At 38.4% G+C, this 22,029-nt stretch overlaps 2 long non-coding RNA genes and 1 pseudogene across 3 annotated transcripts in view; all 3 read left to right on the top strand.

Annotated features, from left to right (window-relative positions):
* Positions 1–1,120: 1,120 nt before the first annotated feature.
* LOC130868310 (uncharacterized) lies at positions 1,121–8,812 on the top strand. 2 transcript variants are annotated; one of them, XR_009056516.1, is made up of 5 exons: positions 1,121–1,241; positions 2,637–2,725; positions 3,918–4,015; positions 4,155–4,241; positions 8,798–8,812. It is a non-coding gene; the product is annotated as an uncharacterized LOC130868310 (long non-coding RNA). The 2 variants fall into 2 exon arrangements; XR_009056515.1 differs by lacking the exon at positions 8,798–8,812 and having other exon boundaries at positions 4,155–4,309.
* On the top strand, positions 5,184–5,297 carry LOC130868729 (small nucleolar RNA SNORA24; annotated as a pseudogene).
* Positions 8,813–10,695: 1,883 nt separating the features above from the next.
* Positions 10,696–22,029, top strand: part of LOC130868311 (uncharacterized) — a 55,314-nt gene continuing 43,980 nt past the window's right edge. Inside the window, exon 1 of the long non-coding RNA XR_009056517.1 lies at positions 10,696–10,829. This is a non-coding gene — a long non-coding RNA (uncharacterized LOC130868311). The remainder of the gene's footprint in view (positions 10,830–22,029) is intronic.

The raw sequence follows: 22,029 nt of genomic DNA, 5'->3' as shown, positions 1-22,029 counted from the left end.
AAAAAACTGTGCTCCCCGGAGAGATTAGCATATAATCTCATTGATGAAATTTTTTACTCATCAGAAAGATAACAGTTCTTATGTGAAATAAAGTATCATAATTCCACAAAGCAGGTTATTACTTGAAGTTGAGAAGAGTAATTTCTTTACATTAGTCAGTTTTCTATTTCTAGAAACGTGTTCTAATTCAAAGTCCCTGAAATCAGTACAGGATTGCAAATCCAGTAGCTTTTCTTTTCTTCTTTTCTTTTCTTTTCTTTTCTCTTCTTTTCTTTTGTTGGTAAAACATTTTTCATACTCACATTTTATAGAATGGAATGCATTTTATAGTCAGAACCATAAAATGAAAACCATCTCTCTTTCTTTAGGACATTGTGCTTCTGTTTCCTTGTTTCAGTGAGACCCCTTCTACTTGTTTTCCTTTCAGTAGTGTTCTGAGGAATCATCAGTATTAACAATGGTGTGGAAGAATCAGATCTAACACATGATGCAACCAATTAACAACAAAAAATCCCCTAGAAACAACAAAACCTACTATCAGGGTCAAACTTATATATTATGTATCTTATTATCATTTGAATATACACCCAGATGAGGCAAATAAGCAATTTTAATGGGAGAGAAATGGAAGTTCAGCTGCATGAACTATAACATAGCAAGAAATATCATTCATGTTCATCCAGAATGCTGTGTTAAGGTATGGCTTTTCATTAACAAATGAAAACTGATAGCTAATAAAATTATGGGAAGAAATGTGTTATTAAATGTTTCTGAATTTCTTTAAATCCAGTGTGATTTAGCTATAATTACCTCTAAGTCTTTTTAATTTAGAGACATGGTCTCACTCTGTAGCTCTGACTACATAGTGAATTTGCTCTGCAGACTACACTGACCTTGAGTACACAAGATTTACCTGCTTCTGCATATACTTGTTTTCTCAATAGTTCTGTGCCTAGCCCGAACTTGTGTTTCTTTATATGTAAAATGAGAGCTAATTTTGAAAACAGAAATCCCCCTTTTATCTCTAAATTATATATCTTTTCTTCCACTCTACTGGTGCGCTGTTATATTTTTAAAATATTCTTCTTTTTTAAAAACCACAGTTAGCTGCCTTACATATATGAGTGTTTTGCTTGCACAGATGTATGTGCTCCACATGACGCCTGATGCCCACTAAAGCCAGAAGAGGGCACCAGATACCCTGGAACTGGATTTACGGATGGTCATAAACCCCTTTGCAGGTACTGAGAACTGAATCTGAGTCTCTGCAAAAACAATGATTATTTTAAAACCCTGGGTCATCTCTCCAGCTCCCACCTCTTGCTATGTTAATTTTTGGAGGGGTGCTGGTTGTGTGATTGTTAAGTTCATAGTCGGGGTAAAAATTCAACTTTGAGAAATCTTTTTTTTTTTTTTTTTTGGATTTTTCTAGACAGGGTTTCTCCGTGCTTTTTTTGGTTCCTGTCCTGGAAATAGCTCTTGTAGACCAGGCTGGCCTTGAACTCACAGAGATCTGCCTACCTCTGCCTCCCGAGTGCTGGGATTAAAGGCATGCACCACCACCACCCGGCTCAACTTTGAGAAATTTTTTTTTTTTTTGGTTTTTCGAGACAGGGTTTCTCTGTGGCTTTGGAGCCTGTCCTGGAACTAGCTCTGTAGACCAGGCTGGTCTCGAACTCACAGAGATCTGCCTGCCTCTGCCTCCCGAGTGCTGGGATTAAAGGCGTGCGCCACCACCGCCCGGCTAACTTTGAGAAATCTTGCTACAGTAACTGAATTGCCATAAAAAGACTAATGAAGACTAATAGATAGCTGATAAAATTATGGGAAGAAATGGGAAAGCCCAACCATGAAAGGGCAGCATTTACTACTTAGTTTTACCCCTCAGATGCCCTTAAGCTCTAGTTCTTGTATGTATTAATTATACAAATCTGGGCACGGGGGAGCGGGGAGGCCAAGATATACTGATCAGGACATGGAATGTTCCATGCAAACAGAAATCATGAAGTCTCATGCAGACTGGAAGGCATGCTAGTCTGCAAGGAATACAAATGGCAAATGTTGGGATGAGAACAGCCTACCATTCTTTTCAAATTGCAGCTTTATATTGAATCTAAAGATATTGGGAAAATATGACTTTAATCCTTTTACTAAAGTCGCTTCCCCCATCTGTGGTTATGTCACCTCACAATAGTCAGAAGATAAAACTCAATGATAGACCTTCCAACTCACAATTCTGTTTTCATCTGAATTATTTTGTTTTAGTTTTTATTTTTTTATTTCATGTGTATGGGTGTTTTGTCTGCATTTATGTCTGTGTACCACAAGAATGTTCAGTGCCCACAAATATCAGAATAGGGTATTTTATCCCCTGGATCTGGGGTTAGAGATGGCTTTGAGTCCCCATGTGAGTGCTGGGAATTGAACCTGGGTTTTCTGGAAGAGCAGCCAGGACTCTTAACCCCTGGGCTATATCTCTAGCCCCTGGGTTATTTTCAAGGAGGGAGTTTATGTTTTGTGTCTCATAGGAAAAGGAGAGGTGAAGAGGGCTCTGAAAGAATCAATGTTTAAAGACGGACTGCACAGCCTTTCCAGTTGGTCCCATGGTAGAGTGATGCTTCCCCATTTCCTCACAGGTTCAAAGGTTAATAATGGTGATAAATACCCACGTCTGTCTGTCACCATGTGTCTGTGGCATAGTGGATTAGGAAACCAAAAAAGTAAGGTAAGTGCAAGTTTTTCCTTTTTTAAACTTTGATTTTATTGATTCTTTTTGTCTTTTACATCATGCCTCCCAATCTTACCCATCTCTCTACCCCCCCCCCCCGGCCAGGATAAAACAAAGTAAGATTTGAGAGAAAAAAAAGAAGAGAAAAGGGAGAAAGGACAAATCTCGTCATGGAAGCTGCAGTGTGACACAATGAGTCACGCAGGAAACCCCTTTGCTCCAACATTTTTACATCCAGGTGTTCATTGCAAAGAATCTGTGGTCTGGTTTGAGGCCCCGATCTCTGCTTACACTATCGATGCTGGGCCATCACTGAGACTCCCTGGACAGTCTGTTACTGCCCTGTGTTGTGGGTCCACAGAACTGACCACTCCCTACCCTCATGCTCCAGAAGATCACAGATGGGGTGGATGTTGGGGTGGGGCTAACAACACATAGCCCTGGTTCTGGGCCTGGGTAGTTGTAGGGTTGGTCAGCCCGCCAGCTCTCCCCTGTCTTCACCACCAGGGTGAGCTCTCCAGGCATTGTCCTGGATAGTTCACCCTGAGCAAGGGGCAGGGCCAATTCTGCTTTCACATCTTTAGGGTCCGTTCTCCCACATCTACACCTTCAGGGCCAGCTTTACCATGTAGAGGTATAGGGGCCACTCTCCTATAGCTGATAAGGGTCAGGGCCAGCTATCTCACCTACCTCAGGCACTTATGGACTGAGGTGGAAGGGGAGGGCATCTTTCCCCAACCAGTGCCACCACATGACAGGTAAGTAATGGGGACAGCTAGCTCTCATGCTCACAACTTCAGAGGCTGCTCACCCACACCTCTGCCAACAGGGTTGACTATTGTGCTCTGCCCTGCAGGTACAGGGCCTGCTCTCCCAAGGGTTGCAGCTGGCAGGGGGCATGGACAGCTCTGCAGCTCTTTTAACATCAGGGCCAGCTCTCCCATCTGCCTCAGGCATTGATAGGCAGGAGGGAGGAGGGCATATATCCACTGCCCATGCTGCTTCCAGACAGATGGGTAATGGGGACAGGTCTCCCCTGCTCACAACTTAAGGGCTGGCTCACCCACACTTCTGCCCATAGGGTTGGTTCTAGTGTACTGCCCAGGTGAGGTACAGGGCCTGCTCTCTCAAGGGGTAAGGGCAAGTTTTCTAGTTCTGGTTCCTTCACTGTTTCCCTTTTGTCTTTTAGGACCAATTGCCACCTTGCACAGCTCATATAAAGTTCATTATTTGGAGGAAAAGAGGATCAGTTGGCAGAAGGACAAAGTGAACATTACTAAGGACCTTGTGAGTTTCGCTTATTTAACAAATTTTATGCTTAACTCATTTTGTAGGGGACTCTTGTAAATGTTTTTGCAAGTAGTGACTCATGTAGTGTTCATTACATGGATGATAAGTTAGAATTTATTACCCTCTTGTCTTACAGGAAGAAAAATGGAGGAGTAGAGAGGAGTGATGGTTAATTTTGTTTGTCAGCTGGACTGGGTTAAGAAAAATGTAGAGCACTGATGAGGTATATTCTTGGGTGTGTTTGTGATGGATTTCTTTCAGAACAGGTTAACTGAGAAGGGAAGACATGATCTGTATGTGGGAGATACCATCTTACGGAGAGGGGTCCTGGGCTGAGTAAGAGTGGGGAAATGAGAGCTTCAGCTGAAATCCTGGTCCTTATACGTCTCTCTCATCTGCTATTTGGTAAGAACTCAGCCTCAGATTCCTGCAGCCACAGTCATAAGCAACTCTTGCTGCCACGCCTTCCTGGCCATAGGGGACTATAGCCTCAAACCCTGGGGCCAAACAAATCCTTCCTCCCGTGACTTACTTGTTGCCAGGTATTTGGTCATAGGAATATAATTAACTAATACAAAAGGCTAACTATGCTGCTTATTGCCAAACAGTAGCAGCAGAGAGTAAAATCCAAGATCTCACTCTTGAGTCCATTCTTTTCACCTAAGAGGTGTTCAGGAGGTACCAAGTTGTCTCACGTAATTCTTCTGTTCTACTATTATTAAGAATTTTCGTGAAGACATGTGCTAGTGAAAATTAACTAGTATCTCTAATATCCCAGACTACAGCAGCTTTTGTGAATATCTGGTTGTTTTTGAACAGGACATCAAATCCTTCTGAGTCCTGATAACTTGACCTAGTCCCAGATCCTAAAATGAAACAGTTCCCTAACCATGGGTTTACTGTGATCAAATTTATTCTTTCCTTTCTAAGCTGAAATTATGTTTTCTGACATCTATCCTCTGTGTTTTTCCAAGTTCTTAGACCATGTATGATACCAAGCATGGCCTATTAGTTTACTCAACCATCTAGGAAACCGAATGAGGAAAGATATGTATGCCAGTAGTCATGGGTGGTTATTGATTATTTACTATGTGTCAAGTCTGAGAAAAAGGTGCTTTGATATTGTCTCTTTATCTTTTCCTTCAGCCTACAAAGTGAGTTCTGTTTCGTGCCTTTGGTACCTGCTGGATGTGGTCGTCTCATTTCCTAGCTGTTGAAGACCATGTTCTTGTTTATTGGCAAAGCTATATCAGATTTTTGTCTTGCACAATTAGCATTCTTCACTGTTAAGAAGCTGTGAGGTGCCACTTATTGGGCATACTTTTCTAAATTATTATTAAAATGTTTCTAGGAAAAAGGGAAAATAAAAAACTGAGGGCTCATATAAGCTTGGGCCAAGCCAAAGTTAGACTTTTAAGTATGTGGAAGAGGCAGGACTTTTCCTCTGGACCATACCTGATCCAAAGTCTAGGGTGGAGACTGTGCTTTAGATCGCCTTAACCATTTCCCTGGGATTTGTCCCTCTCAGGACTAAATGCACAGATAGTACTGATTCTGTAGAATATTCTTCTTCTAAAGTTGTGTATTCAAGTCATTTTAATATGATACACTCTCCTCTTATAATCACGCAAAATGTTTGCAATGTAAGAGAACAATTGTTTTGCCCGTAACTGGACACCTTGTACAACGAACAGCACTTCATAAGTGCCAACTTTTCTTAGAGAAGTTATAGAAAGAGGGTGTGAGAGGATTTACATAGGCTAAAGGGATTAGGGCATAGTACATATTATAGTCTTGTGGATTTGTTTAATGAGAAGCTTGGGTCTTCTATTGGAATGGTCCTGAAAGAAAGGAAGTGGAGGATTGTGGCTAAAGTATATGACACATCAGTTTAGCAGGTGAAGATACCTTTACAGCTTTTGACTATTTGATATCTTTACAATATTCCTATATGGATTTTTCCTGTTTTTAAAGATAAATGATTGCTGTTCTGGAATTAATTCAGTTTATCTTGAAAGCAACTGAGATAATATTAGAATGATGGATGTTCCTAAAATATCCATATAGAAGATTAAATTAACTAAACCAGACCCTAAAGCTCATTTGACTTTATTAATCTTTATAACCTAAGTGACACCCCCAATCAGGAGGATCTTCTGTGCCTCAGGGACTGATTCTAATTGCCAGTTAATAAAAATGCCAGGGTATCCTTAATCAGCCAATTAACTGACCTAACAATTATAATAGGGAGGGAAGGTGGGAGGGGTGGAGACTGGGAACAACAAGTCCATCAAGGTGCAGTGGAAATTCTCTAAGGGGTTCACGGTAGACACTCTTTACAGCGAAGTGATTTTCTTCTACCTAGACTACTTTCCCATTTGTCTTTCCTTTCTCCCTTCCCTGACATTTATAATTGTTGGAATCCCTAATTGGCTGATTAGCAAATTTCAAGAAAGAAAAGAAGATGGAAAAGGAGGAGACAGAAGAGGAGGGAGAGTAGGGGGAGGGAGAGAGACAGGGAGAGAAAGAGGGTTAAAGATGTAAAGATTTAAAGAAACCTGGTTATTTACTTTCTAAAATGACATATATGTAGAAATAGTTCTCTTTAGCTAAGAGTTTATATGACATGAAATCACATTTTCTCTTAGTTTCCTAGTTTATGAAGCCCACAGCATTAGCAAACAAGTTAAATTATAATATGAAAGGTCTGATATTAAGGATGCTAATTTTCACTAGAACATGTCTTCATGAAAAATCTTAATAGTAGTAAAACAAAAAGTAGTAAAAAAAGAAACTGTCTTTATTGAAAGCATATTTTTGACAGAATTAGATTTTTATTTGCTTGATAGTAGTTATAATATACTCAGAGTACTTAAAAGTATACATATAGATAAAATTATCTCAGTTATTATTTACCATTTTTAAATAGTATGAGAAGTTGATTATTTTAAAATAATCATAATATTTTAAAAGCTTAGAATTTGGGCTGGAGGTGGACCTGGTAGACCAGTTGCCTAGCATGTTGGAGGCCTAGATTCACTTCTCTCCATATTTCCCACCAGAGAATGGGGTGAGGGTAGAATAAAGTAATTGTCCAAAATTGTCTGTGCTCCAAAGTTCTCAGTTGCTGGGATTTTCTTTTACAAATGTAAGTGTGCATGCACTTGCACGTGCGTGCATGTGCACGTGTCCACATGTACACACACACACACACACAATGACGTCAGAGAAGTTCAGGATTGATTTATTTTACCAACACGAATCTCAGAGTTATAAGTTTTCTTTAGATACTATGAATTATGTAATGCTCTTGTACTCTTATATTACTCCCAATTTGGACTTTTCGTCATGAGTCTATGGAATTACAGCATTTTAGAGCTGGAATGAGCCTTAAAGGTCACCTACTGCTCCTCTCCTGATGAAAAGAAGAATCAGAAGCTTGCCTGGGAAAAGAGGCTTGTCCAGGGGTCAAATAGGAAATTTTCTGGCTGAGCTTGGAGCAGGTCTCTGGATTCCCAGTTTTGTGTTTCTTTAGTCCTTCCAGTCTTTGCTCTATATAAATGACATCAAAGACCAGAAGACAAATGCCAAGTACCATATTCTGTTAGAGACTGTTGGAATGCGAAATCTGTGCACTCCAAGCCTGGTTGCATTCATTTTTAAATCATTCTTCAATGACCAGCCCAGAAGGCATATGTCTTAGTTTTATTTTTATGAACCCCATCTTTCATGAATGTATTATTAACGTCTTTTTTTCTGATCTGAAAAGTTCTCAAGGGAATAATGGTGTCCTGAATTTGGAAATGGAAAGGACTGTGGATCTATTGCTTTTAATCTGATGGCTGCTCTTTTAGTTCTCCAAGATTCTGCTTCAAATAATTGTTTCAAAATAGATCTATTGCTGTTATAAACACCTGAGCCGTAGCCAGTATATGCACCTTGGTTTTTATGGGTTTCTTTTGGAAGAATTAGATATTTCCTTTTGCTCTCCTTTTTGCTTTGTTTTGTTTTCAGTGCACTTGCTTTAAAACTTATGTGTGTAGAAAATTGTTAGTTTTCTTACTAGGGACTGTTTTTTCTTGAATGCAGAGGGTTCATCACAAATTACTTGTAAATCAGGATCTGATTAGGAAGTAATATATTCATCTGTAACTCCTGCATAAAAGTTATTCAAGTATTGTGACAAAATAAGTGTTGTTTACTTTATACATTTTGTGCAAATTCTAAAGATTTCATCTAACTTCAAGGCTCTCATGGAATCTCAGGGATTGTGGCTTGCCCACTGAGAGTATAAAGGCTGACTAAATTAAGTTGATTTGCCTGTGAAAGAAATGCTTCCATTATTCATGTCAGAAGCCTGTCACATCAAATTGAGGGAGTGGAGAAAACCCTTTTTTATCAACATTTAGAACCAAGAAAAACCAACCATTGAGGGCCTGAATTTCAATTGGGGAAAAAGTCAAGCTGAAAGAAGAGTTCAAAAAGGGGGGGTGGGTGGGTATTTGTCTAATGTTGAAAATCAGCAGAGGAGATTGATTTAACTTTGGCTGAAACTTTTTTATATAGACAGACAGAATGAAACTTCTTAAAGCAGCAAGTAGTACATACAATCTTGGTGTCTTTCATGTGTAAACTTGTCAAAAGTAGTTAAGCTAATTCAAATTTAAATCTCCTTGAATTCCTATTCTTGGACTCTTAATTTGTTTATTTTAAAGGATTTAGGAATGCATTTCTTGGAGGTTACTTTTTAAACATTGATGAATGTATTTTGTTTTTCAGAGTTCAAGATTATAGGTTCTATTGTGGAATTACTCCTTGTATTAATAAGAAAAGGAAGACAAGCTGCTCAAGCACCAGTTCCATGTTTGTATCAGGTATGCGAGCATTTGTCTCAGTGGGATCTATTGTATACAAGTACGCGCGAGTGTGCACACACGCTCACACACATACACATACACACACATACACACACATACACACACACATACACACACACACACACCAAACTTGAAATAAAAACCGAGTCATTAAAAGAATAACATGACTTGGAACAATAAAGGGAGGGCCATTCTCCAAAACAAAACATCCTCATACAGTGCTAGTTTATTTTAGGACGATTATTTTTTATTTGCCAGGATAGTGAATTTTGATAAATGTTTATTATTGGAAAGACTAACATAATGTTGGAAGCTTTATTTTACTGCAATTTTTGTAAGAAAATTGATATTTACACTTTTTTTTGCAGTGTTTGACTTCTGTCAGCATAGGTATTTTAAATGCTCGCTTGCCTCATTGCAATCATCCTACAGTTTAATATAACTCACTTGACTATATTTCTGTCATTATTACCTAAGTGCAAGCCTTTACTTGATTTTTGACAAACAAAATCTTTGGGGCCAAACTATTACAAATATAGAATATAATTTTTTAGATTTCTTAGATACATTTTTACCTAAGGTTTGTTCAGAATAAGTATTCCCCAAACTGTTAAGAGATAATTTAAATTGCTTTAAGGAATAAAAAAATCTGGAATTCTGTTAAAGGAGCAGCAGACATAAGGTGAGAGCTTTTCTAGCTCCTTCCCCTACGAAGAGGCACACGATGTTTCCTCCATAATTTTGTGTAGTGGAAAGCAAAGTTGGCTTGCACAAAACTAGCTGCTTCTCTGAGAGACTGCAGATATGTGCAGGTTGAAGATGGTGGGGGCAGAGAATGAAATAGAGAAACGATTGTACTGTGGAGGGCAGGGAAAGACAAGGATTAATGGGGAGCAGAATTGTATTTTGGTGAATGCTGCTAACAACGGAGCTATGAAGCAAGAGGGTGAAATAGGGGTGGGAGAAGGGAATGTGGAGGGCTGTGAATGGGTAAACCAGAGCGCTATGTCAAGGCATGGAGTGAATAGCTAATATATGGGTATTTACAAAAGTACAAGCAAACAAGATAACAAAAACAACATACCAGTTTGACCAGTGCTGTTTTTAGACCCTGAACCCACTAGAGGTCATTCCTTTTGTTTATTGCCCCCATCTCTATTTCCTGGCTGCTTGTATCCAACTATGAAAATATGGACTAATATCTGCTGAAACAATTCAAACAGGCAAGCAACACAGCAGAGGGTGACAATTGTGACTTCAAGGTTTTCATTTTCTTTCGTATGAGATGTTATCATTTAGAGACATTTTGCAAATTCTGACAAATATTATTTTTGAAAGAATGAAGTTTGAATTATGTCCAATCATAAAGTGAGGAATTTGGAGCTGAGAGAATGTTTAGATATTGGATAAATATATCCAGCCTTACAAATGACAAGATTGGCAGCAGAGAGAGGAAGATGGCTGTTCGGACTCGCCATTGGAACTCAATGTTTTTTCTGATTTCTAGGCCACCGAACTTCCCACTGCTTCATACTGTCAACAGGTGTCGTTCTGCCCCACTTTATGTAAAACAATCCTAAAATGGATCATGCTAAATAGGAATGAAGGGCCCTGCACCTTCAAATGTCAGAGATAACTGTTTACAGACCCCATGTATAATCTTGATCATAGCCATTTTCAACTGCTGTTAATTCACATTTTATATTTATTTTATATGTATATGTATAGTTACATATGTTACATATATATGTATGTGATATATGATATGATGCATGTTATTTTCTTCCATCCAGGTTGAAAGGACAATGACAATTTTCTGAAGGGTATGACCACTAATTTTAATTTAAAATTTGTAAATTATTGCATATGAATTATGAAAGTACATGTACATCAAATAAAAGAAATAAGAAACCTGACAAAGAGCACATGCAATGGTAAGTGAATTCTCCAGTTTCTGTATTATAATCTCACTCTTCTAAATTCTCACTATGAACAGTTGATTGTATTCCAAACTTTAAGCATGGACGACACACATTTAACATTTATTGTAGGTTGGATACTACTTTTTATGGTATTTTTGTAACTCAGTAACATCTAGTGATTATATTTTACTGTGATTTTAAGTAAATTTACCTTATCATATTGAAATATTGATTAAAGATAAATTGATTGCACTGATTTTGATAAAGGTGAATATCTTTTGTGTCTTCGTATTTAATAGCCCTCCTCTGGGGGACTGCTTACCATTTTCTGTTTATAAAATTATTTTAAAATCAAACATGCATAAACTTTTTGTATTATATAGCTGTAAATATTTCTCATGAATATTACATATATTTCTTGTCACTTTTCTTTCACTTTTGGAAACATCTTTTAGTCCTATGTAAACTTTTAAAATATTTGTATATAAATAGAATTGTTATGTTTTTATTGTTATTTGATGGCCTATAACAAAGACGGGGCAGCCCAAGTTTAAACAACAATAACAGTTACAAATTACTCAGGAATAAGTAAATTAGAAAAAGCATGAGTTCTACTATGAAATGTATAAAATTCTAGTGAAGAACAAGAAAGAGGAAATAAGTCTGGCATAGGTTTCTCAATTTAGTAAATACGTTAGTTCTATTTTAAAATCACCTATAAACTTACTGGAGGACTACTCAAAATTTTATTTTTCCATCTTGTAGATAGAATTTTAGCAAACACTTAAACACTTAGAACAGTTGTTTCTTCCTATGGACTATGTGCTGAGCACTGGGTAGGGACTATACAATTGAAACCTTCGACTTCCTTAATTCTTGAGTATTTGTATTTGACACAGGTCTTATTCTGTTATGCAATTTTGCCCTGTAACTCTGGCTTGATGAGTGCACTATAGGTAACCACACTGACTAACTTTTAAAGTGGTGTAATTATTATTCTAGGAAAATTCATCCCTGCCATCTGTAATCAGGCAATGAAATTTGGTTCAAAGACGCCTGTGTATACAGTGGACTACAATCTACCTTGCTGTTCTAGGAAACTGGTACATAACGAAAAGCAACCGAGCGTCAGCCAATTATAGCAACCAAACTCTCAGCCAGTCTTATACGGCAATACCAACTCATGACGAATAAGGCAAACACACCCAGTTGGGCCAATGCAGTAGTTGTCTGGTCATTAATACAGATTGAGTTTAGGCCCTTTTGTCTTTGCTCAGAATGTTGCTTGCATTTAAAACCCTTTCTTTTTTCTCTTTTTTTCCCCCTTAGGGTGGGGTACAATTGGGGAGTAAATCCAGGTCTTTTGTAGTAGACAAGAACAGTACACGACTTTATTTATTTTCTTGGCTTAAATAGACTTTGTTAAATTTAAACAGTCTCATTAAAACTAAAAGCCAGCACTATTTTTATAAATGGTGAGATCAAGACACAGAAAAAGTGACTTCCTAACTACACAAGACTTTGATAGAACAAACTTCCCCTTTCTTCTCCAGCACCTATGCTATTAATCTATGTACTTTGCAAATACAAGTACAAAATGAAAACCATAAAACTATCAGAAAGGGTATAGAAGAGTGGGTTGGGGCTGTAGATTGGTTGCTAAGTGTTTATTTAGTAGTCACAGAATTCCTATGTGATGCCCAGCACTGTATGAACTGAACACAGTGGCCTGCATCTGTAATAGCAGGCAGGAGAGGCTTGACATGGTTAGTTTTCGTCAACTTGACACAAACCTAGATATGCCTGGGAAGAAGGAATCTTAAATGAGGGATTACCTTCGTCAGATTGACTTGTGAGCATGTCTGTGGGGAATTTTCTTGATTGCCAGTTGATGTACTAGGGCCCAGACCACTATGAATGGCTCCCTCGCTATATAGGTGGGCCTTGACTGTATAAGAAAGGTATTTAAGAAAGCCAGAAAGCAGCATTCTTCCACCGCCTTTATTTATTTATTTATTTATCTATCTATCTATCTATCTATCTATCTATCTATCTATCTATCTATCTATCTATTTATTTATTTATTTCTTAAAGATTTCTGCGTCTTCCCCGCCACTGCCTCCCATTTCCCTCCCCCTCCCCCGATCAAGTCCCCCTCCCTCGTCAGCCCAAAGAGCAGTCAGGGTTCCCTGCCCTGTGGGAAGTCCAAGGACCACCCACCTCCATCCAGATCTAGTAAGGTGAGCATCCAAACTACCTAGGCTCCCACAAAGCCAGTACGTGCAGTAGGATCAAAACCCATTGCCATTGTTCTTGAGTTCTCAGTAGTCCTCACTGTCCGTTGTGTTCAGCGAGTTCGGTTTTGTCCCATGCTTTTTCAGACCCCGGCCAGCTGGCCTTGGTGAGTTCCCGATAAATCATCCCCATTGTCTCAGTATGTGGGTGCACCCCTCACGGTCCTGAGTTCCTTGCTCGTGCTCTCTCTCCTTCTGCTCCTCCTTTGGATCGTGAGATTTCAGTCCGGTGCTCCAATGTGGGTCTCTGTCTCTGTCTCCTTTCATCGCCTGATGAAGGTTAATATTCAGGAGGATGCTTATATGTTTTTCTTTGGGTTCACCTTCTTATTTAGCTTCTCTAGGATCACGAATTATAGTCTCAATGTCCTTTATTTATGGTTAGAAACCAAATATGAGTGAGTACATCCCATGTTCCTTTTCTTGGGTCTGGCTTAACTCACTCAGGATAGTGTTTTCTATTTCCGTCCATTTGCATGCAAAATTCAAGAAGTAATTGTTTTTTACTGCTGAGTAATACTCTACTATGTATATATTCCATACTTTCTTCATCCATTCTTCCATTGAAGGGCATCTAGGTTGTTTCCAGGTTCTGGCTATTACAAACAATGCTGCTATGAACATAGTTGAGCATATACTTTTGTTGTATGATAGGGCATCTCTTGGGTATATTCCCAAGAGTGGTATTGCTGGGTCCAGGGGTAGGTTGATCCCGAATTTCCTGAGAAACCGCCATACTGCTTTTCAAAGTGGTTGCACAAGTTTGCATCTTCCACCGTCTTTACCTCAGTTTTTGCCTCTAGTTCCTTGAGTTCCTGCTTTGGCGTCCATTAATAATAGACTATAACCCTTAAGTCAGATAAACCCTTTCTTCCCCATGTTGCTTTTAAACCAGTGTTTTATCGAGCAAGGATAAGCAAACTAGAACAAGGCTTTACTAATATCTCACTTTGTGGTACAAATTTAATATATTTCTTTTTCTTTATTTAAATTAATTTCTACACCATATATTATTTCAGCTTCACAGTTTGTTTTCTGATTTAGCATTTTTTTCTCATTTTTTTATTCTTTTTTAATTAAAATTTCCAATTGCTCCCCGTTTCCCATTTCCCTCCCCCTCCTCCCACATATTGCCCCCTCCCCCCGCTCCCTTCCCCCTATCCCTACTCCTCTTCTCCTCCCCCCAGTCCATTCCCCCTCCCTCTCGATACTGAAGAGCAGTCCAAATTCCCTGCCCTACAGGATGACCAAGGTCCTCCCACTTCTATCTAGGTCCAGGAAGGTGAGCCTCCAAACAGGCTAAGCTCCCACAAAGCCAGTTCATGTATTAGGATCGAAACCTAGTGCCATTGTCCTTGGCTTCTCATCAGCCTTCATTGTCCGCCTTGTTCAGAGAGTCCAGTTTCAACCCATGCTTATTCAGTCCCAGTCCAGCTGGCCTTGGAGAGCTCCCAATAGATCAGTTCCATTGTCACAGTGGGTGGGTGCACGCTTCGTGGTCCTGATTTCCTTGCTCATGTTCTCCCTCCTTCTGCTCCTCATTTGGACCTTAAGAGCTCAGACCGTTGCTCCAAATTGGGTCTCTGTCTCTCTCTCGATCCATCGCCAGATGAAGGTTCCCGTGCCATTCTCCTTGGCCTCTCGTCAGCTCTCATTGTCCGCCACATTCAGAGAGTCCGGTTTTATCCCATGTTTTTTCAGTAGCAGTCCAGCTGGCCTTGGTGAGCTCTCAATAGATCAGCCCCACTGTCTCAGTGGTTGGGTGCACCCCTCATGGTCCTGACTTCCTTGTTCATGTTCTCTCTCCTTCTGCTCCTCATTATAACCTTGGGAGCTCAGTCCGGGTGCTCCAGTGTGGGTCTCTGTCTCTATCTCCATCCATCGCTAGATGAAGGTTCTATGGCGATATGCAAGATATTCATCAGTATGATTATAGGATAGGTTCATTTCAGGTTCCCTATCCTCAGGTGCCCCAATGAACTAACTGGGGACATTGCCCTGGGCATCTGGTAGCCATTCCAAGTTCAAGTCTCTTGCCAACCCTTAGGTGGCTCCCTTAACTAAGGTATGAGTTTCCCTGCTCCCCTATCCAACCTTCCTTTATCCCCAATCATCCCGATTCCCCCAGTTCCCCTCATCCTCTCCTTCACACTTTTCTCTCCCCATCACCCCTCATCCCCATCCCACCCCACCCGCAAGATTCCAATTTTTTGCCCATCAATCTTGTCTATTTCCCATAGCTGGGAGGATATCTATATGTTTTTCCTTGGGTTTACCCTCTTGTTTAGCTTCTTTAGGATCACAAATTATAGACTCAGTGGCCCCTATCCATGGCTAGAAACCAATTATGAGTGAGTACATCCCATGATCTTCTTTTTGGGTCTGGGTTACCTCACTCAGGATCGTATTTTCTATTTCCATCCATTTGCATGCAAAATTCGAGAAGTCATTGTTTTTTACCGCAGAGTAGTACTCTAATGTGTATATATTCCACACTTTCTTCATCCATTCTTCCATTGAAGGACACCTAGGATGCTTCCAGGTTCTGGCTATTACAAATAATGCTGCTATGAACATAGTTGAACAAATGCTTTTGTCATATGATAAGGAATCTCTTGGGTATATTCCCAAGAGTGCTATTGCTGGGTCCAGGGGTAGGTTGATCCCAATTTTTCTGAGAAACCGCCACACTGATTTCCAAAGTGGTTGCACAAGTTTACAGTCCCACCAGCAATGGATGAGGGTACCCCTTTCTCCACAACCTCTCCAGCAAAGGCTATCCTTGGTGTTTTTGATTTTAGCCATTCTGACAGGTGTAAGATGATATCTCAAAGTTGTTTTGATTTGCATTTCTCTGATCGCATTTTAAACTAAATGTTCACTCATTTTGACTGTTCTTTGGGTAATGACTAGAAGTAAAACATTTAAAATTTTATTTTTAATTAGTTTAGTTTGAGAGTTTTTGTTTAACAAAGATAATCAGCCATTTGCAATTATTATCATTTTATCTGCTGTTTATTCCTCCCATCTCCATTGTTATTTTCTTTCCGTTCTTTTTTTTTCTTTAGAGTCAGGGTTTCTTTGTGTAGCCTTGGTTGTCCTGGAAATAGCTCTGTAGACCAAGCTGGCCTCGAATCCACATTTGTGGTGCTAGCTGGTAGGCATGCTAGAATGCCCTCAGTCCTCTGCCACCAAGTTACATTCCAAACCTTATATATTTCTTCACTTATTTATCTGTGAGACAAAGTCTGTGTCCAGGCTGGTTTCAAACTCCCTGTATAGCTGAGCTTGTTATTCTGATCCTCCTGTCTCCACCTTCTAAGTTCTGGGATTACAGGTATTTGTTACTATGCTTAGTGAATGTGGTACTGATGATTGAACCCAGGGCTCACACATGCTCGGCAAGTACTCTACCAACTGAGCTCTATCTCCAGATCTCTTGTTATATTTTTTTATTTTTAGTTTATTTCTTCCTTCATCTCCCTGTTATTGATAAATTAATTTGGAAAACAAGCTCTAGGTTTTTACTACACTTTCTTTTTAAAAAGACATTTTTATTTTATGTATATGAATATTTACATGTATGTATGTGTATCGTGTGTGTGCCTGGTGCCCATGGAGGCTAGAAAAGGAGATGGTATCTTAGGATGTCATATCTCCTGAAGCTGGGATTGCAGATGGCTGTGAATTATTATGTAGGTGCTGTGAACCGAACCCAGATTCTCTGCAAGAACAACAAATACTCTTAACCTCTGAATCATCTCTCCAGCCACCTACTTTCTTATTATGGATTTTTCTTATTTCAAGAAATATTTCTTGAGGCCAGTGACATAGCCCTGAGGATAAAGGCACTTGCTGTCAAGTACAGTGACATGAGTTTGATTTCCTGAAAGGGAAAGAGAGAACTGACTCATAAGTTGTCATCTGACCTCCATATCCACACTAAGGCACACATGCACTGGCCCCCGACAATAAATAAAAATATAAAAGAAAAAATTCTCGATTGAGACAAATTTTCTTAACACCTCAGAACAAGTGTTTTGTGATGATCTAAAAGTTGACTGGTTTAATTGCTTATCATTCTTTTTGCTTATCTTTAATTTTACATGTTTATTCAGATTTAATATCAGAACGCATTGTCAGACAGTTGAGTAGTAAGTTCGCCAATTTTGCTTTATCTCTTTTGATATGTAAAAATAAATTAAATATATAATGATATTTAATTTTACAAGCATTGTCAGCCAAATGGAATTTTTTTTGTAAATTATGATAAAAATACCATCTGAATTTTAGCTGTTCAGAGTAATACTGTCATGAACTTTCCCATTCAACTTTTTGGTGTGAACATGTGCTTTCAATTCTACTGGCTATATACCTAGGAATGGCATTTTGGGGTCATCTAGCAATTCTGTGTTAAACCCTTTGGCATCTTTCCAGACTGCTTGCCAAAGTGGCTGCTCTATTTCACAGTCCCACCAGCAGTGAGTGAGTATTTCAATTTCTTAACATTCTGTGCCACATTTGTAGTTATTGCTTTTTAAAAAAAATTAGATTAATTCCAGTGGCTGTGAAGTATATCATTGTGGTTTTGATTTGTATTTTTGATGATGACTAATGGTGTTTAGCATCTTTTCATTTGTTTTGTTTTGTTATATTTTATTTTTGCGAAAGGGTCTGACTTGGGATTCACAGTGTATCTGAGGCTGGCCCTGAACTCATGTTCTTCCTGATTGTACCTCTCAAATGCTAGAATTTCAGGTCTGTGACCACGGGCATATCCTGAACATTTTAAATGAGTCTGTTGCTCATTCCAGTATTTTTTTTTCTGGAGAAATGCTTATTTAGATTCTTTATCATTTAAAAATTGTATGTCTATTTGTTCCTGAGTTGGAATCATTCTTTTCCAAGTCACCTTAGAAAAGACACCTGGTTTGCAAATGTTTTTCACACTCTCTGGGGTTCTCTTTAGTTTTATTATTACTATTTTATTTTTTGATCCTATCCTTTAAAGCATAGATGGTTTTAATTTTGGTTAAGTACAACTTATGTTTCTCAGGGTAGGAGAGACGGTTTAGTGGTTAAGAGCACTCACTGCTCTTCCAAAGGTCCTGAGTTCAATTCCTAGCACCCACATGGCAGCTCACAACTGTCTGATGTCCTCTTCTGGAATGTAGGTATATGTGCAGACAACTTATGTTTCTCTTTTGTCATTTATCATATTGGTGTTCCATTTAACAAGTCATTGCCTAATCTAAGACCATGAAGACTTTTACTTAGTATTTTCTTCTAAGAGTTTTACAGTTTGGGCTTTTATACTTAGATCTTTGATCAATTTTTGTGTTAATTTCTGCATATGCTATCTGGAAGGGACTTCATTTGTTTGCATGTGGTTGTTCAGGTCTTAAAGCACAATTTATTGAAGAGATTTTGCTTTCCTATCTGAATGGAGACAGAGAAGGAGTGGATGGGGATGGGTAGAGGGGAGGCGGGGGCAGAGGGAATGGGGAGAGAGGAGGGAGAGGGAACTGTGGTTGGTATGTAAAATAAAAAATGATGAATAAAAAAATAAAAATAAAGCCAGTTGACTAGACCTAGAGATGTCACTCACCATAGAACATTTGTCTCATGCACATAAGGTCCTGTTTCATCTCCAATATTCCTTCACAAAATGTCATTTGACATAGATGGAATGGTTGAATTTTGGACTCAATCCAGTTCCATTTATCTCTATGCTTATCCTATGCCAGCATGCATCATGTACTGCTTTTGGTTTCTGAAGTTAGGAAGTGTGGCTCCATCCACTGCTTTCCTCTTCAAGATTGCTGTGATTATACTGGATTCCTTGCATTAATTTTAGGGTCAGTTTGCAATTTTTGGAAAAAACCCATCTGAAACTTGATGGAGATTGTATTGAATCTTAGATAAATATCGGGAAGTATGAACATTTTAAGAATATTAGATCTTAGTTAAGTGTAATGGTGCATGCCTTTGATTCCAGCTCTGGAGAGTCAGAGGCAAGTGAAACTCTTTGTAGTCTGGCCTAAAAAGAGTTCTAGAACAGCCAGGGCTGCATAGGGAGACCCTGTCTGAAAAATTGGATCTTTTTATTAACTTAAGTCTCTTTTATTAAAGTATTTTAAAAATTAACAATGTTTTATAAATTTTAATCAAATACTCTTATATAGCTTTGGCTGAATGCATTTTTAATTGTTTTACTCTTTTGGTATAATTGTTGTAAATAGAACTTAATTTTATTGTTAGATTGTTTACTGAACTTGCATGAAATTCATGTTGGGGGTTGATGTTACCTGGGATGGAGTACATGCTAGACAAGCAATCAACCAATGAGCTACATCACCAACCCCAACTGATTTTTATTTATTGATCTGTTTCTTGTAGGATTTCTAAACTCACTCATTGATTGTAGGAGTTTTTTTGATGGGTTTTAATATTTTGTTTTTCTATCAATAAGGATTATTTTAATCCCTTTCTTTCTAATTGGGATGCCTTGCACATCATTTTTAATCCTAATTTCTCTGTCTCAATTTTCACTGCAATGTCAAACAGAACTGATAAGAGCTGATTATCTTGTCTTTTATCTGATCATAGAAGGCCAGCATTCCTTCTTGTACCAGTTAAGGGTACTGCTACTGGGGGTGCGTCCCCTTAATTTAAAAGTCTGTCCTATTTAAGCATAGGAATCTTCCTTTTTCCTTACCTCTGCAAGTGTAGACCACAGTGAATGGGAAACACTTTCACTATATGACTTCACCATGATGAAAATAAAGCAGTGGAACAAGGATCAAGCATAATACTCAGGAGATTTTAAGCACCCCTGAAAGGATTCCCCTCCTGTCACTCAAATATATAAAGAGAACAGACCAGAAATTAGGTATTCTGAGAATTTATTTTTTAAAGAAATAAAAGTATCCTTTCCTCCACCAATCTAAGCTTTAAAGACATTTTTAGTTTTTATGACCATTACACTGATGAGCGAATTTCAAAATTTGGAGAAAAAAAAAAGAAGGAAGATAATTTCTCTATCCTCCCACCCTCCAAGTTTTCCTAGATCGCTTTTCAAAAATGACCTACCTCTGGATTGGGAGTAATTACAGCACTTGCCTGAGGTCCTGTGTTCAATCCCTAGAACACCCACCCCGTTACACACATTTCTGAAAACAAGTGTTCAATTAACTGTTAAACATCCTCATCAATTAAGAGATAATTTCCAAATTTGATTGGATGAGTTTAAAATATCCAATTTATTCTAATCATCTGGCAGAAGAACAGTCCTAAGGGAAAAAAAGCAGATAAACATGTAAATGATCTCACAAATCTTATAGAAAAACTGTCTGGAATGACTGAATATTAACATAAAAATTTCCATGCATTAGTGAGTGCATGAGAACAACACAACTTTCAATGATAACCTAATTGTAATTTCTCTTATAATGTTTCTAATAAGTACTAGAACAGAAGAGGAATAATTGAAACATAGGTAACTCAGGAAGTGTTTTGCTGGAGGTGACAAAGGTTTTTAGTCCTTGTAGATATCACAGTCACACATCCATCCTTCTTTCCCACATGAAATAAATTTCCTTTATTATACTGACTCTATTTACTCGGAGATTATAATCTTAGAATTCAGGTCAAAGATCAACTATGCTAGACAGCGTCCTTGTCACTTACCTCTCTTGTGGTGTGCCTTGAAGTTTCAACAACTCTAGAAAGCATAAGAGAGTCCCAGGTGCTGGCTCTGAAGTTCACCTCCATGAGGTTCACCTTCAAGGCCTTGCATCCCACTGGGTACTCCGCATCAGAAGTAGCCTTGTTCCTGGGAGACATGGCTCTTTGCTGGTGACTGGTTTGAAAAGTCCCAAGTATCTTCCTCACTGTTCTCTTAGGCTCCATGGCAAAATAAAGTGTTACTTGACCTGCTTGCTCCTCTCCTTCACGGACATTCATCTTGTATTTTGATGTAATGACTCTCCTAGCTTTTGTCTGGATCTATTATTTCCTCTCAGAGTGACATTTTCTCTCATAAAATCTCTATTTCTTTAATTGTGTCTTGACATTGCCTTTCCAGAAAGACTGAAGTAAGACAACATTCTTCTTTCCGAGTTACCAGTTCAAAGATTTCGCTCTCTGATCATCTCAGTTTCCAGTCTTTAGTGACCATGCTTTTTCCTCTCTCATCTGTAAATTCCATCTTCATATATACTATGGATTCTTAGAAGGTGCACTATGGTATATGTTCCTCTCTCTGGTGCTTAGCATGAATTAAACACATAATTCATGTTTATCGAGTGAATGGTAAATGCATGAAGACAGAGAAATTAGGAACCACTATATATGAAAGGAGAGTTTTCTAATCCAGACTCTGACTTGGAAAAAGTGTGAATGGAAGTTTCCAGAAAAAAAGCATACTTTTGTTATTCTTCTACAGACTAATTTGCAGTTTCGAACTTCGTGATTTGTGGAGTGCTGGAATATTGCAAATCCAGAAGTGAATTACCTTGAGATATGTTTAGGCACTTTAGTAGCCATTTAGTTGCTCACCTCTATGTCTGACTTAACATCCTTTCAACTATCAATTCAAACTTTTTAGAATATACTAAAAGATCACCAGTTTTCACCAGCCCCAAAGCTAAGAATATTATCAATCAGATAGCATTTGAAACAGATAGCAAACATTTCCCTGTTTTGCCTTAGCCTGCCTAACTGACAATAAGAGTATTTGAAAAATGCTTTTGTTTATGAGGATTTTTTTGTTCTGATACTATAGAAATCTAACAAAACCATTTTCATAATATTTTGGGCTACCTAAATATATATTCCTAGTCTTTGGACAATCATATTTGGATCAAGAGTAAACTGTCTCTTAGTTCCTTTGATTTGAAAGCTGTCTCTTATGCCAA

This window comes from Chionomys nivalis, chromosome X (genome assembly GCF_950005125.1).
Source record: "Chionomys nivalis chromosome X, mChiNiv1.1, whole genome shotgun sequence".
Taxonomy (NCBI): domain Eukaryota; kingdom Metazoa; phylum Chordata; class Mammalia; order Rodentia; family Cricetidae; genus Chionomys; species Chionomys nivalis.
This window is presented reverse-complemented; position numbering and strand designations above follow the sequence as displayed.